At 42.5% G+C, this 14,208-nt stretch overlaps 1 long non-coding RNA gene across 1 annotated transcript; it reads left to right on the forward strand.

Moving 5' to 3' along the window:
• Positions 1 to 101: 101 nt before the first annotated feature.
• Positions 102 to 13,129, forward strand: LOC135508303 (uncharacterized). The gene is made up of 4 exons (XR_010450779.1): positions 102 to 1,654; positions 2,175 to 2,273; positions 12,788 to 12,866; positions 12,995 to 13,129. It is a non-coding gene; the product is annotated as an uncharacterized LOC135508303 (long non-coding RNA).
• The last annotated feature ends 1,079 nt before the right edge of the window (positions 13,130 to 14,208 follow it).

Genomic DNA, 14,208 nt, shown 5'->3' on the forward strand with positions numbered 1-14,208 from the left:
TATTTTCTCGCGTTGTGTTTAGTACAATCCATGTTTTTATACGATCTATTATGGTCCATACTGCTTGTACGGATTGCTTGCCAATAAACAGTAAACTCGTCCAAAACAATGTCTACTTTTTAACAACTCCAGTGTATTGAAAATAAACTTTGTTTGTAAACCACATAATGTGCACTCTATTTTGGAAAGACTTACGAATCACCCCACCGCCCTAACTGCTGTGGAAAGAGCATAGAATATGCGCAGTGCCTGTAGCAAACTGACCCTCAAGAACAAGCGGAATGTTTCCAAGGGGAAGAGGTTGCAGGGTGGAATTTTCAAGAGCGACACTCGATGACCTAGGCTGACTTCATCATTTTATGGCTGGTTTGGTCAAGTAGCAGATTAAACTCCACTCCATCACAGTTTATACACCCTTTCAATAATAAAAAATAACCCAAGATAGATTACAGCCTGTCGTTTCCAATGGGAGAAAATTAATCATAGTGGGCAGAACCAACTTCAACTGGCAAATACCTACCTTCAATGGTCACTGGCACGCTGGATAAGTGTGCAGTTCATAGATGAATGGCGATTTCAACTACCGGGCAGATGGCAGTGTTAACAGCGTGTCCCATGGTGGCGGTGGGGTTATGGCATGGGCAAGCATAAGCTACAGATAACGAACACAATTGCATTTTATCGATGGCAATTTGAATGAAGAGATACCGTGACGATCCGTCATTCATTTGGGCGGCAGGTAGCCTAACGCTTAGAGCGTTGGGCCAGTAACCGAGAGGTCGCTGTTTTGAATACCCGAGCCGAAAATGTGAAATTCCTGTCCGTGAGCAAGGCACCTCGTCCTAATTTGCTACAGGGACCGACCCTGTAGGTAGGTCGTCATTGTAACTAAGAATTTGTTCTTAACTGACTTGCCTAGTTAAATAAAATTCAGGGATAAAATGGTGGGGCTGTTGTGAGCAAAAAACTAAAATGTGTTCCCTGTTTTGAAATCAAATCACATATCCACCGTAGCTTTGTCTGGAGTGATCATGTCAACATCATACTTTCAAAATCTTAGCTAGACAAGCAGTCATCATGAATCAAGTCGACAATCTACTGGTAAATCATTTTCAAACCTTGTCATATGAAGAACAATTCATGATAGAAATGTGTCGGTGCTCATCGGCAAATTGGAAATCGTAAATTCAACAATAAGTTGTTTGGAAGGAATAAGTGGCTAACTGAAAGCATCGCAGAGCAATCACTAGCCTGCTATTCAGTGGAGTGGGTGTTTAGTCCAAGTCAGGGTTTACGGGTCTCTTTTCCAAACTTAAAAGGATAAACATTCACATGCAACCACATTGGCCATGCTGTCAATCTAGCGTTACTTCTGCCGCATTCAAAACAAATGGAAACTTGTAACTGGGAAATCTCAGACTTCGGAGAGTTCAAGACCACTTTTGAACGGTCATCCAACTCGGAATTCCAAATCTGGGACTCTGACTTCTTTCTAGAGCTCCGACCTGACGACCACTGACGCCTTGATTCAAACTTGAGTTCCTAGTTGTCTTGAAAGCACCATGAATCCAGAGAATGCCAGACTTTGATGACAAAATTTTCCCACAAGAACCACCGTGCCACCTTCCTGTTCAAGTGAGCCCAGCATAACAAGGTGAGTCCAAAAAATCTATCGTATGCTGCTGCATAAATTATGTAATATGCCAGGAGATATGTATACTGTAGCTAAGAAAGTAATACTAAGTGTATGTTGTGTAGTAAGCTGTTAGTAGAGGTCGACGATTTATAGTTTTTTTCAATACCGATACTTGGAGGACCCCAAAAAAAGCTGATATCCATTAGTCGGCCGATTTTTATATATTTGTAATAATGACAATTACAATACTGAATGAACACTTATTTTAACTTAATGTAATACATAAAATCAATTTAGTCTCAAATAATGAAACATGTTCAATTTGATTTAAATAATGCAAAAACACATATGTGCCACGTAAAAAAGCTAACGTTTAAGTTCCTTGCTCAGAACATGAGAACATATGAAAGTTGGTGGTTCCTTTGAACATGAGTTTTCAATATTCCTAGTTAAGAAGTTTTAGGTTGTAGTAATTATGACTATTTCTCTCTATACCATTTGTATTTCATATACCTTTGACTCTTGGATGTTCTTATAGGCACTATAGTATTGCCAGCCTAATCTCGGGAGTTGATAAGCTTGAAGTCATAAACAGCGCTGTGCTTCAAGCATTGCGAAGAGCTGCTGGCAAATGCAGGTAAGTGCTGTTTGAATGAATGCTTGCGAGTCTGCTGCTGCCTACCACCGCTCAGTCAGACTGCTCTATCAAATATTAAATCATAGATTTATTTATAGTAAATACACAGAAATACGAGCCTTAGTTCATTAATATGGTCAAATATAAATAAATAAAATGTTTGTTCTTTCAGTGAAATACGGAACTATTTGGTATTTTATCGAATGGGTGGCAACCGTAAGACTAAATATTGTTGTTACATTGCACAACTCTCAATGTTATGTCATAATTATGTAAAATTCTGGCAAATGAGTTCGCAACGAGCTAGGCGGCCCAAACTGTTGCATATACCCTGACTCTGCATGCAATGAACTCAAGAGAAATTACACAATTTCCATAGTGAATATTGCCTGCTAAAATGAATTTCGTTTAACTATATATGCAGGTTAAAAAAATACACTTCAGTGTATTGATTTTAAGAAAGGCATTGATGTTTATGGTTAGGAACAGTCGTGCAACAATTGTGCTTTTCTTAAATCATCACCCGTTTGGCGAAGTAGGCTGTGATTCGATGATAATCAACAGGCACCGCATTGATTATATGCAAGGCAGGACAAGCTAGTTAACCTAGTAATATCATCAACCATGTGCAGTTAATCAATCTTCACATAATCACTAGTTGTTTTTTATAAGTTCTATGCTAGCTCAAAACTTCCCTTGGCTCCTTGCTGCACTCGCGTAACATGTGGTCAGCCTGCCACGCAGTTTCCTCGTGGAATGCAATGTAATCAGCATCCAAAAATGCAGATTACCAATTGTTGTTATAACTTGAAATCGGCCCTAAGTAATCAGCCATGCCGATTAAATCGGTCCACCTCTAGTTAGTAGCCCATATTCCGCATCCTAATCATTTGGTCCCTTTCCCCCTCATAACTTAACACACTGTTCTGACTTGGTGGTGCACATGTAGCCTATAGCCTGTTTTAGAGAAAAATGTAATCAACCAATATTGTAAAAGCTTGTTTGCTTATATGCCCCCTTTATTTGTCCTAGAGTTCTGACTTGGTGTACTAGGAGAATACTGTAAGAACGGCCCATGTTCTGAATTCTGTCACTGTACATTTCAAAAGTATGAACCAATAAATCAAATTTATTTATAAAGCCCTTTTTACATCTGCCAATGTCAAAGTGCTCTACAGAAACCCAGCCAAGATGTTCAAATGTTCATAGATGACCAGCAGTGTCAAATAATAATAAGCACAGTGGTTGTAGAGGGTGCAACAGGTCAGCACCTCAGGAGTAAATGTCAGTTGGCTTTTCATAGCCGAGCATTCAGAGTTCGAGACAACAGGTACGTTAGAGAGAGAGAGCGTTGAAAACTGTGGGGCTGGGACAAGGTAGCACATCCAGTGAACAGGTCAGGGTTCCATAGCTGCAGGCAGAACAGTTGAAACTGGAGCAGCAGCATGACCAGGTGGACTGGAGACAGCAAGGAGTCATCAGGCCAGGTAGTCCTGAGGCATGGTCCTAGGGCTCAGGTCCTCTGGGAGGAGGGAGAGAGAGAATTAGAGGGAGCATACTCAAATTCACACAGGACACCGGATAAGACAGGAGAATTACACCAGATAAGACTGACCCCAGCCCCCCACACAAACTATTGCAGCATAGATACATGAGGCTGAGACAGAAGGGGTCGGGACGATACCCTCGGGTAGGACCAACCAGGCAGGATATAACCCCACCCACTTTGCCAAGGCACAGCCCCCACACCACTAGAGGGATACCTGCAAACCACCAACTTACTACCCTGAGACAAGGCTGAGTATAGCCCACAAAAATTTCCCCACGGTACGAACCCGAGGAGGTGCCATCCCGGACAGTAAGATCACGTCAGTGACTTAACCCACTCAAGTGACTTTCCCTCCTAGGGACAGCATGTAAGAGAACTAGTAAGCCAATTACTCAGCCCCCGTAATAGGGTCAGAGGCAGACAATCCCAGTGGAGAAGGGGGATCCAGCCAGGCAGAGACAGCAAGGGCGGTTCGTCGCTCCAGTGCCTTTCCGTTCACCTTCGTACCCCTGGGCCAGACTACACGTAATCATAGGACCTACTGTAGAGATTAGTTCAATAAAGACAAAGGACGAGACCGAGTCTGCGTCTCTCACATGGGTAGGCAGACCACTCCATAAAAATTGAGCTCTATAGGAGAAAGCCCTGCCTCAAGCTGTTTGCTTAGAAATTCTAGGGACAATAAGGAGGCCTGTGTCTTGTGACCGTAGCGTATGTGTAGGTATGTACGGTAGGTCTAAAATCGGAGAGATACATAGGAGCAAGCCCATGTATAATGCTTTGTAGGTTAGCAGTAAAACCTAGACATCAGTGTGGATAGGAGAGGCTAGCACTGAAGTAATATGACAAAGTTTATTTTTTTGGTTCTAGTCAAGATTCTAGCAGCCGTGTTTATCCAGGTAGCCAGAAAGTAGAGCATTGCAGTAGTCTAATCTAGAAGTTACAAAAGCACGGATTAGCTTTTCTACATTTTTGGACAAAACGTTTCTGATTTTTGCAATGTTACGAAAAGCTATACTTGAAATATTCTTGATATGTTCGTCAAAAGAGAGATCAGGGTCCAGAGTAACGCCGAGGTCCTTCTCTGTTTTATTTGAGATGACTGTACAACCATCAAGATTGTCAGATCCAACAGAAGATCAATATTGTTTCTTGAGACCTAGAACTAGCATCTCTGTTTTGTCAGAATTTAAAAGTAAAACATTTTTTGCTGCCATCCACCTCCTTATGTCTGAAACACAGGCTTCCAGAGAGGGCAATTTTGGGGCTTCACCATATTGAATCTAAATGTACAGCTGTGTATCGTCCGCATAGCAGTGAAAGTTGTCATTCGGAAACAATGTTATCACCAAGAGGTAAAATTTATAGTAAAAACAATAGTGGTCCTAAAATGGAACCTTGAGGAACACTGACACTTACAATTGAGTTGTCAGAGGACAAACCATCCACAGAGATGAACTGATATTGTTCCGACATATCTAAATCATGCCAGAACATTTCCATGTAGACCAATTAGGGTTTCCAATCTCTCCAAATGAACGTGGTGATTGATGGTGTCAAAAGCAGCACTAAGGTCTAAGGGCACGAGGACCGATGCAGAGCCTTGGTCTGACACCATTTAAAGGTCATTGAATAAATAGTTATTGACTACGTCTGTCTGAGCTCGCTCATTAATGTCTTAATCAATACGGATTGCCTCTTATTACGCTCGTCGTCCCTGTATGCCATAGTTTGTACATGTCAATTGTCAGTAGAAACCACATTTGTTTAGTCGGCCATATCAGCTATGTTTTTTTTAAAGGCAGTAAATTAGGCTGAATGAACTGTTTCGCTGCCAGACAAGAGTCCACTGATGGTGCTGAAAAGAAAACTCTGCTATTGGGACAGGTTTATGTAGGCCCTAACAGTTTGTGGGCACCGTTTGTCACTGTTATAGTGCAATTAATGTATTGTTTAGTGTTGTGTAGTGGCTTTGCTGGCATGCATAAAAAAATAAAAAAAATGGGGAGTTTGCCCCACCAAGATTTACATGCTAAAATTGAGATCCTGGGGCCCATTATTGTGCCATTAATTTGCCATCATCACCTCATGTTTCAACATGATAATGCACAGCCCCATGTCGCAAGGATCTGTACACAATTCCTGGTAGCTGAAAATATCCCAGTTCATCCATGGCCTGTATACTCATCAGACATGTCACCCACTGAGCATGTTTGGAATGCTCTGGATCTGGGCCATCACCCGAGTTTCATAACGTTTGGGGCTCAGTCCTGAAGACCAGGGTCAGAGGAAAAAAGGCCTTTTCTAAAATTTCCTGCAATTCTACGTCATTTTACATGACACAATAATATATTTTTATTCCAAGCAAATGACAAGAATGACAAGCTACTCCGACATTAACATACTGAGATCAACAAAACAAAGGACCCATGTCTTAAATGCAATCAATAGCATAGGCAAATGAAAAGAGTGGGTACACAGATTTTAGGCCTATGAGGAAATCCTAGTCCACCAACTTGCCAGTGGCATTCACCTATTCAGACTTTTCCCCAATTGTATTTTAAAATATTGCAAAATACCTTCGACCTGCTGCCTGCTGTTCATTGACAGCCACAACTAAACTATCCGGCTATTTTATATTTGCCGTGTGGACTGCCCAATTGCGGGACTCCCGACTGTAGACTAGGCCTGTGCGCTCATTATGTGACAAAACACAATCTGCAGCATTTTTAAAAAGCTATTGATTCTACATGGCTAAATTATGCTGGTGTAGTATTTTCAATTATTTAATTTATTTATAGAGATAGGAGTAATTATATCATTTGGTAAATGTATTTCAATTTACAGTTGAAGTCGGTAGTTTACATACTTAGGTTGGAGTCATTAAAACTCGCTTTTCAACCACTCCACAAATTTCTTGTTAACAAACTGTAGTTTTGGCAAGTCAGTTAGGACATCTACTTCATGCATGACACAAGTCATTTTTCCAACAACTGTTTACAGACAGATTATTTCACTGTATCACAATTCCAGGGAGTCAGAAGTTTACGTACACGAAGTTGACTGTGCCTTTAAACAGCTTGGAAAATTCCAGAAAATGATGTCATGGATTTAGAAGCTTCTGATAGGCTAATTGACATCATTTGAGTCAGTTGGAGGTGTACCTGCAGGTGTACCTTCAAGGCCTACCTTCAAACTCAGTGCCTCTTTGCTTGACATCATGGGGAAATCAAAAGAAATCAGCCAATAAATTAAATTGTAGACCTCCACAAGTCTGGTTCATCCTTTGGAGCAATTTCCAAAAGCCTGAAGGTACCACGTTCATCTGTACAAACAATAGCACGCAAGTATAAACACCATGGGACCATGCAGCTGTCATACCACTCAGGAAGGAGACGCATTCTGTCTCCTAGAGATGAACATACTTTTGTGTGAAATGTATTTGGTCACCTACAAACAAGCAATATTTCTGGCTCTCACAGACCTGTAACTTCTTCTTTAAGAGGCTCCTCTGTCCTCCACTCGTTACCTGTATTAATGGCACCTGTTTGAACTTGTTATCAGTATAAAAGATACCTGTCCACAACCTCAAACAGTCACACTCCAAACTCCACTATGGCCAAGACCAAAGAGCTGTCAAAGGACACCAGAAATAAAATTGTAGACTGCACCAGGCTGGGAAGACTGAATCTGCAATAGGTAAGCAGCTTGGTTTGAAGAAATCAACTGTGGGAGCAATTAATAGGAAATGGAAGACATACAACACCACTGATAATCTCCCTCGATCTGGGGCTCCACACAAGACCTCACCCCGTGGGGTCAAAATGATCACAAAGACGGTGAACAAAAATCCCAGAACCACACGGGGGGAACTAGTGAATGACCTGCAGAGAGCTGGGACCAAAGTAGCAAAGCCTACCATCAGTAACACACTACGCCGCCCAGGACTCAAATCCTGCAGTGCCAGACGTGTCTCCCTGCTTAAGCCAGTACATGTCCAGGCCTATCTGAAGTTTGCTAGAGAGCGTTTGGATGATCCAGAAGAAGATTGGGAGAATGTCATATGGTCAGATGAAACCAAAATATAACTTTTTGGTAAAAACTCAACTCGTCATGTTTGGAGGACAAAGAATGCTGGGTTGCATCCAAAGAACACCATACCTACTGTGAAGCATGGGGGTGGAAACATCATGCTTTGGGGCTGTTTTTCTGCAAAGAGACCAGGACGACTGATCCGTGCAAAGGAAAGAATGAATGGGGCCATGTATCGTGAGATTGAGTGAAAACCTCCTTCCATCAGCAAGGGCATTTGAAGATGAAACATGGCTGGGTCTTTCAGCATGACAATGATCCCAAACACACCGCCCGGGCAATGAAGGAGTGGCTTCGTAAGAAGAATTTCAAGGTCTTGGAGTGGCCTAGCCAGTCTCCAGATCTCAACCCCATAGAAAATCTTTGGAGGGAGTTGAAAGTCCGTGTTGCCCAGCAACAGGCCCAAAACATCACTGCTCTAGAGAAGATCAGCATGGAGGAATGGGCCAAAATACCAGCAACAGTGTATGAAAACCTTGTGAAGATTTACAGAAAACATTTGACCTCTGCCAACAAAGGGTATATAACAAAGTATTGAGAAACTTTTGTTATTGACCAAATACTTATTTTCCACCATAATTTGCAAATAAATTCATTAAAAATCCTACAATGTGATTTTCTGGATTTTTTTCTCTCATTTTGTCTGTCATAGTTGAAGTGTACCTATGATGAAAATTACAGGCCTCTCATCTTTTTAAGTGGGAGAAACTGCACAATTGGTGGCTGACTAAATACTTTTTTGCCCCACTTTACACTCTCCCAAACTAAATGTCTACTCAATTTGGAACATCATTGCTTACAGTTGAAATGGAACATTGTTATTTAGCAGTCTCCCTCCCACTCTAAAGAAGCACCAGGCATTTCAACTGCGTTATGGTGACTGTATTCCTGACAAGAGAACTTAAAACAGACCAAACTCCCACCGTCCATATGCCAAAGAGAACTTGGTACACAAGTGGTGTTCTGGATGGGGTTTGGAGAACTGCATCATCATCATCAAGCCACTCATCATGCCAGTTCTTTCTACAATATTTTGTTTGTTCTGAAAACTACCCTTGTAGAATTCTTGTAATGAATTAGTCCAGTCACGGACAAGGATGTCTTGCTCCCAGGCAGACTAAATAACTTTTTTGCCCGCTTTGAGGACAATACAGTGCCACTGACACTGCCTGCAACGGAAAAATGCGGTCTCTCCTTCACTGCAGCCGAGGTGAGTAAAACATTTAAGCGTGTTAACCCTCGCAAGGCTGCAGGCCCAGACGGCATCCCCAGCCGCGCCCTCAGAGCATGCGCAGACCAGCTGGCTGGTGTGTTTACGGACATATTCAATCAATCCCTATACCAGTCTGCTGTTCCCACATGCTTCAAGAGGGCCACCATTGTTCCTGTTCCCAAGAAAGCTAAGGTAACTGAGCTAAACGACTACCGCCCCGTAGCACTCACTTCCGTCATCATGAAGTGCTTTGAGAGACTAGTCAAGGACCATATCACCTCCACCCTACCTGACACCCTAGACCCACTCCAATTTGCTTACCGCTCAAATAGGTCCACAGACGATGCAATCTCAACCACACTGCACACTGCCCTAACCCATCTGGACAAGAGGAATACCTATGTGAGAATGCTGTTCATCGACTACAGCTCGGCATTCAACACCATAGTACCCTCCAAGCTCGTCATCAAGCTCGAGACCCTGGGTCTCGACCCCGCCCTGTGCAACTGGGTACTGGACTTCCTGACGGGCCGCCCCCAGGTGGTGAGGGTAGGTAACAACATCTCCTCCCCGCTGATCCTCAACACTGGGGCCCCACAAGGGTGCGTTCTGAGCCCTCTCCTGTACTCCCTGTTCACCCACGACTACGTGGCCACGCACTCCTCCAACTCAATCATCAAGTTTGCGGACGACACAACAGTAGTAGGCTTGATTACCAACAACGACGAGACGGCCTACAGGGAGGAGGTGAGGGCCCTCGGAGTGTGGTGTCAGGAAAATAACCTCACACTCAACGTCAACAAAACTAAGGAGATGATTGTGGACTTCAGGAAACAGCAGAGGGAACACCCCCCTATCCACATCGATGGAACAGTAGTGGAGAGAGTAGCAAGTTTTAAGTTCCTCGGCATACACATCACAGACAAACTGAATTGGTCCACTCACACAGACAGCATCGTGAAGAAGGCGCAGCAGCGCCTCTTCAACCTCAGGAGGCTGAAGAAATTCGGCTTGTCACCAAAAGCACTCACAAACTTCTACAGATGCACAATCGAGAGCATCCTGGCGGGCTGTATCACCGCCTGGTACGGCAACTGCTCCGCCCTCAACCGTAAGGCTCTCCAGAGGGTAGTGAGGTCTGCACAACGCATCACCGGGGGCAAACTACCTGCCCTCCAGGACACCTACACCACCCGATGTTACAGGAAGGCCATAAAGATCCTTAAGGACATCAACCACCCGAGCCACTGCCTGATCACCCCGCTATCATCCAGAAGGCGAGGTTAGTACAGGTGCATCAAAGCTGGGACCGAGAGACTGAAAAACAGCTTCTATCTCAAGGCCATCAGACTGTTAAACAGCCACCACTAACATTGAGTGGCTGCTGCCAACACACTGACACTGACTCAACTCCAGCCACTTTAATAATGGGAATTGATGGGAAATGATGTAAATATATCACTAGCCACTTTAAACAATGCTACCTTATATAATGTTACTTACCCTACATTATTCATCTCATATGCATACGTATATACTGTACTCTATATCATCGACTGCATCCTTATGAAATACATGTATCACTAGCCACTTTAACTATGCCACTTTGTTTACATACTCATCTCATATGTATATACTGTACTCGATACCATCTACTGTATCTTGCCTATGCTGTTCTGTACCATCACTCATTCATATATCCTTATGTACATATTCTTTATCCCCTTACACTGTGTATAAGACAGCAGTTTAGGAATTGTTAGTTAGATTACTTGTTGGTTATTACTGCATTGTCGGAACTAGAAGCACAAGCATTTCGCTACACTCGCATTAACATCTGCTAACCATGTGTATGTGACAAATAAAATTTGATTAGATTTTTATTTAATGACCAGATGCTTAGCTTTGACTTCAATAAAGCAAGGGTGCATGGGAACTGCTGTTTGTTGAAGCTATGTACAGTCGAGGCCAAAAGTTGAGAATGACACATTAATTTCCACAAAGTTTGCTGCTTAAGTGTCTTTAGATATTTTTGTCAGGTGTTACTATGGAATACTGAAGTACAATTATAAGCATTTAATAATTGTCAAAGGCTTTTATTGACAATTACATGAAGTTGATGCAAAGAGTCAATATTTGCAGTGTTGACCCTTCTTTTTCAAGACCTCTGCAATCCGGCCTGGCATGCTGTCAATTAACGTCTGGGCCACATCCTGACTGATGGCAACCCATTATTGCATAATCAATGCTTGAGGTTTGTCAGAATCTGTGGGTTTTTGTTTGTCCACCCGCCTCTTGAGGATTGACCACAAATTCTCAATGGGTTTAAGGTCTGGTGAGTTCTGGCCATGGACCCAAAATATCAATGTTTTGTTCACCGAGCCACTTAGTTATCACTTTTGCCTAATGGCAAGGTGCTCCATCATGCTGGAAAAGGCATTGTTCGTCACCAAACTGTTCCTGGATGGTTGGGAGAAGTTGCTCTCGGAGGATGTGTTGGTACCATTCTTTATTCATGGCTGTGTTCTTAAGCAAAATTGTGAGTGAGCCCACTCCCTTGGCTGAGAAGCAACCCCACACATGAATGGTCTCAGGATGCTTTACTGTTGGCATGACACAGGACTGATGGTAGCGCTCACCTTGTCTTCTCCGGACAAGCTTTTTTCCATATGTCCCAAACAATCGGAAAGGGGATTCATCAGAGAAAATTACTTTACCCCAGTCCTCAGCAGTCCGATCCCTGTACCTTTTGCAGAATTCCAGTCTGTCCCTGATGTTTTTCCTGGAGAGAAATGGCTTATTTGCTGCCCTTCTTGACACCAGGCCATCTTCCAAAAGCCTTCGCCTCACTGTGCGTGCAGATGCACTCACACCTGCCTGCTGCCATTCCTGAGCAATCTCTGTACTGGTGGTGCACCAATCCCGCAGCTGAATCAACTTTAGGAGATGGTCCTGCCGCTTGCTGTACTTTCTTGGGCACCCTGAAGCCTTCTTCACAACAATTGCACCGCTCTCCTTGAAGTTCTTGATGATCCAATAAATGGTTGATTTAGGTGCAATCTTACTGGCAGCAATATCCTTGCCTGTGAAGCCCTTTTTGTACAAAGCAATGATGATGGCATGTGTTTCCTTGCAGGTAACCATGGTTGACAGAGGAAGAACAATGATTCCAAGCACCATCCTCCTTTTGAAGCTTCCAGTCTGTTATTCAAACTCAATCAGCATGACAGAGTGCTCTCCATCCTTGTCCTCGTTAACACAGGTGTAAGTGTTGACGAGAGAATCACTGACATGTCAGCTGGTGCTTTTGTGGCAGGGCTGAAATGCAGCGGAATAGTTTTTTGGGGGGATTCAGTTCATTTGCATGGCAAAGAGGAACTTTGCAATTAATTGCAATTCATCTGATCACTCTTCATAACATTCTGGAGTATATGCAAATTGCCACCATATAAACCGAGGCAGCAGACTTTGAAAATTCATATTTGTGTCATTCTCAAAACTTTTGGCCACAACTGTACTGTAGACAAGTGAGCTTTAGCACATCTAGGACAATGTATTGATAGTTATGCTTTGTGTGTTGATAGTGAGACTAGAAAATAACTTAAAGCAGCTGATATGATTTTTACTCAACTTAGTTTTTTTGTTTTCTCTTTGCTGCAGAACAGTGAGATAGAGCCTAAGGATTCCCCAATCCCTAAAATGTCTCCCAAGAGGAAGATAAATCTCATGCATTATTCATGTAAGTGCCACAAGTGTTTGAGTTAGCAGAAATGTTATATTTGAAAATTCTTAGACGTTTCCTTGAAGTATTGTGCGCCACACTTGAATTGTATTATTCTAATGTTTCTCTTTTATTTGTTCACACAGAACAATTCAGTGGCCAAGCCCACAGCCATTTCAGTTTCCACCACATCAACACCAAGAGTGGATTGCTTCACAGCGTGCAGGAACCTGTTTGGTCACTGGGTCCCGGAAGCGTATTGTGGTGTCTATTGCTGATTAGCGAACCAATAAAGACACTTAAAATAAATTCCTTGCTCCTTGACTTAACTGTGTTCTCTCATTCAATAATGACCAATGCAGGAATGACTTAATTTGTTGTGGCATTAGTCATCACAAAGGTTGTGTGCATACAGCAGTATGAAATCATTTTTAAGTATAGCAGAATCAAATCAAGGTTTCCTCCAGTATATGCTGCTGCTGTTATATTAGTCAGCTGTAATCAGGGGCGCAACTTTGGCTTTAGAAGTGGTAGGGGGACATAACCTGGCGGGGTGTTTAGGGATCCCCAGTCAGAATTTTTTGGGCATCCAAACCTAATTTCCTGCATTTCTAAACAATCTAATTTGACTCTTCTGGACATTTTGGGGTCACTTTTATTGTTAATAAGAATAGAATATGTTCAGAGCCTAAATGTAATGCCCACATGCAGGTAGATTTTGGCATTGGCGGGTACAATTTCTATTTGACTAGTCAACGGAGGTCAGGGCTCCACAGTGCAAGCATTTCTTGCGTTTGTGAATTGTACTTTTCTGTCCATCAGCCAATGTGGCAGGTAGATTAAAAAATACATCAGCCACTCGTTTTTTTTTTACCAGCCAAAACAAATTTTAGTGGAAAAAATGACACCAACAAAACACACTAACATTTAATTTTTTTTGCTGAGCATGCTTTATTTCTAAAGCAATAAATGTATGACTAGTAAGAAGTAATATGGTATATTGTTAACAATTTAATTTATTGTGGCCTGAGTCTAACCAAAATATCAGATTGGACAATGTTGACCTGCATTTTATAACATCATCATCATTGTTTGATTTTAAGCCAACAGTAGGAGTAAAATGCTTCTCTGTAATTCAAATCATAGACCTAATAGTACTGTAGAGCTCTTTTTACTTGCACACAATATAACTGGATCACCCCGTCCTGGGTCTAGGGGTCCACTGCCCTGCAATGCTCCAACCCAACACATCCCATTCAGCTTTAGGATCTTAATGAACCATTCATTATTGGTTTCAGATGTGTTAGGCCCAGGCTAGAGTGACAACCACCAGTACGGCAGACCCCTAGGGCCAGGACTG

This window comes from Oncorhynchus masou, chromosome 21, assembly GCF_036934945.1.
Source record: "Oncorhynchus masou masou isolate Uvic2021 chromosome 21, UVic_Omas_1.1, whole genome shotgun sequence".
NCBI lineage: Eukaryota > Metazoa > Chordata > Actinopteri > Salmoniformes > Salmonidae > Oncorhynchus > Oncorhynchus masou.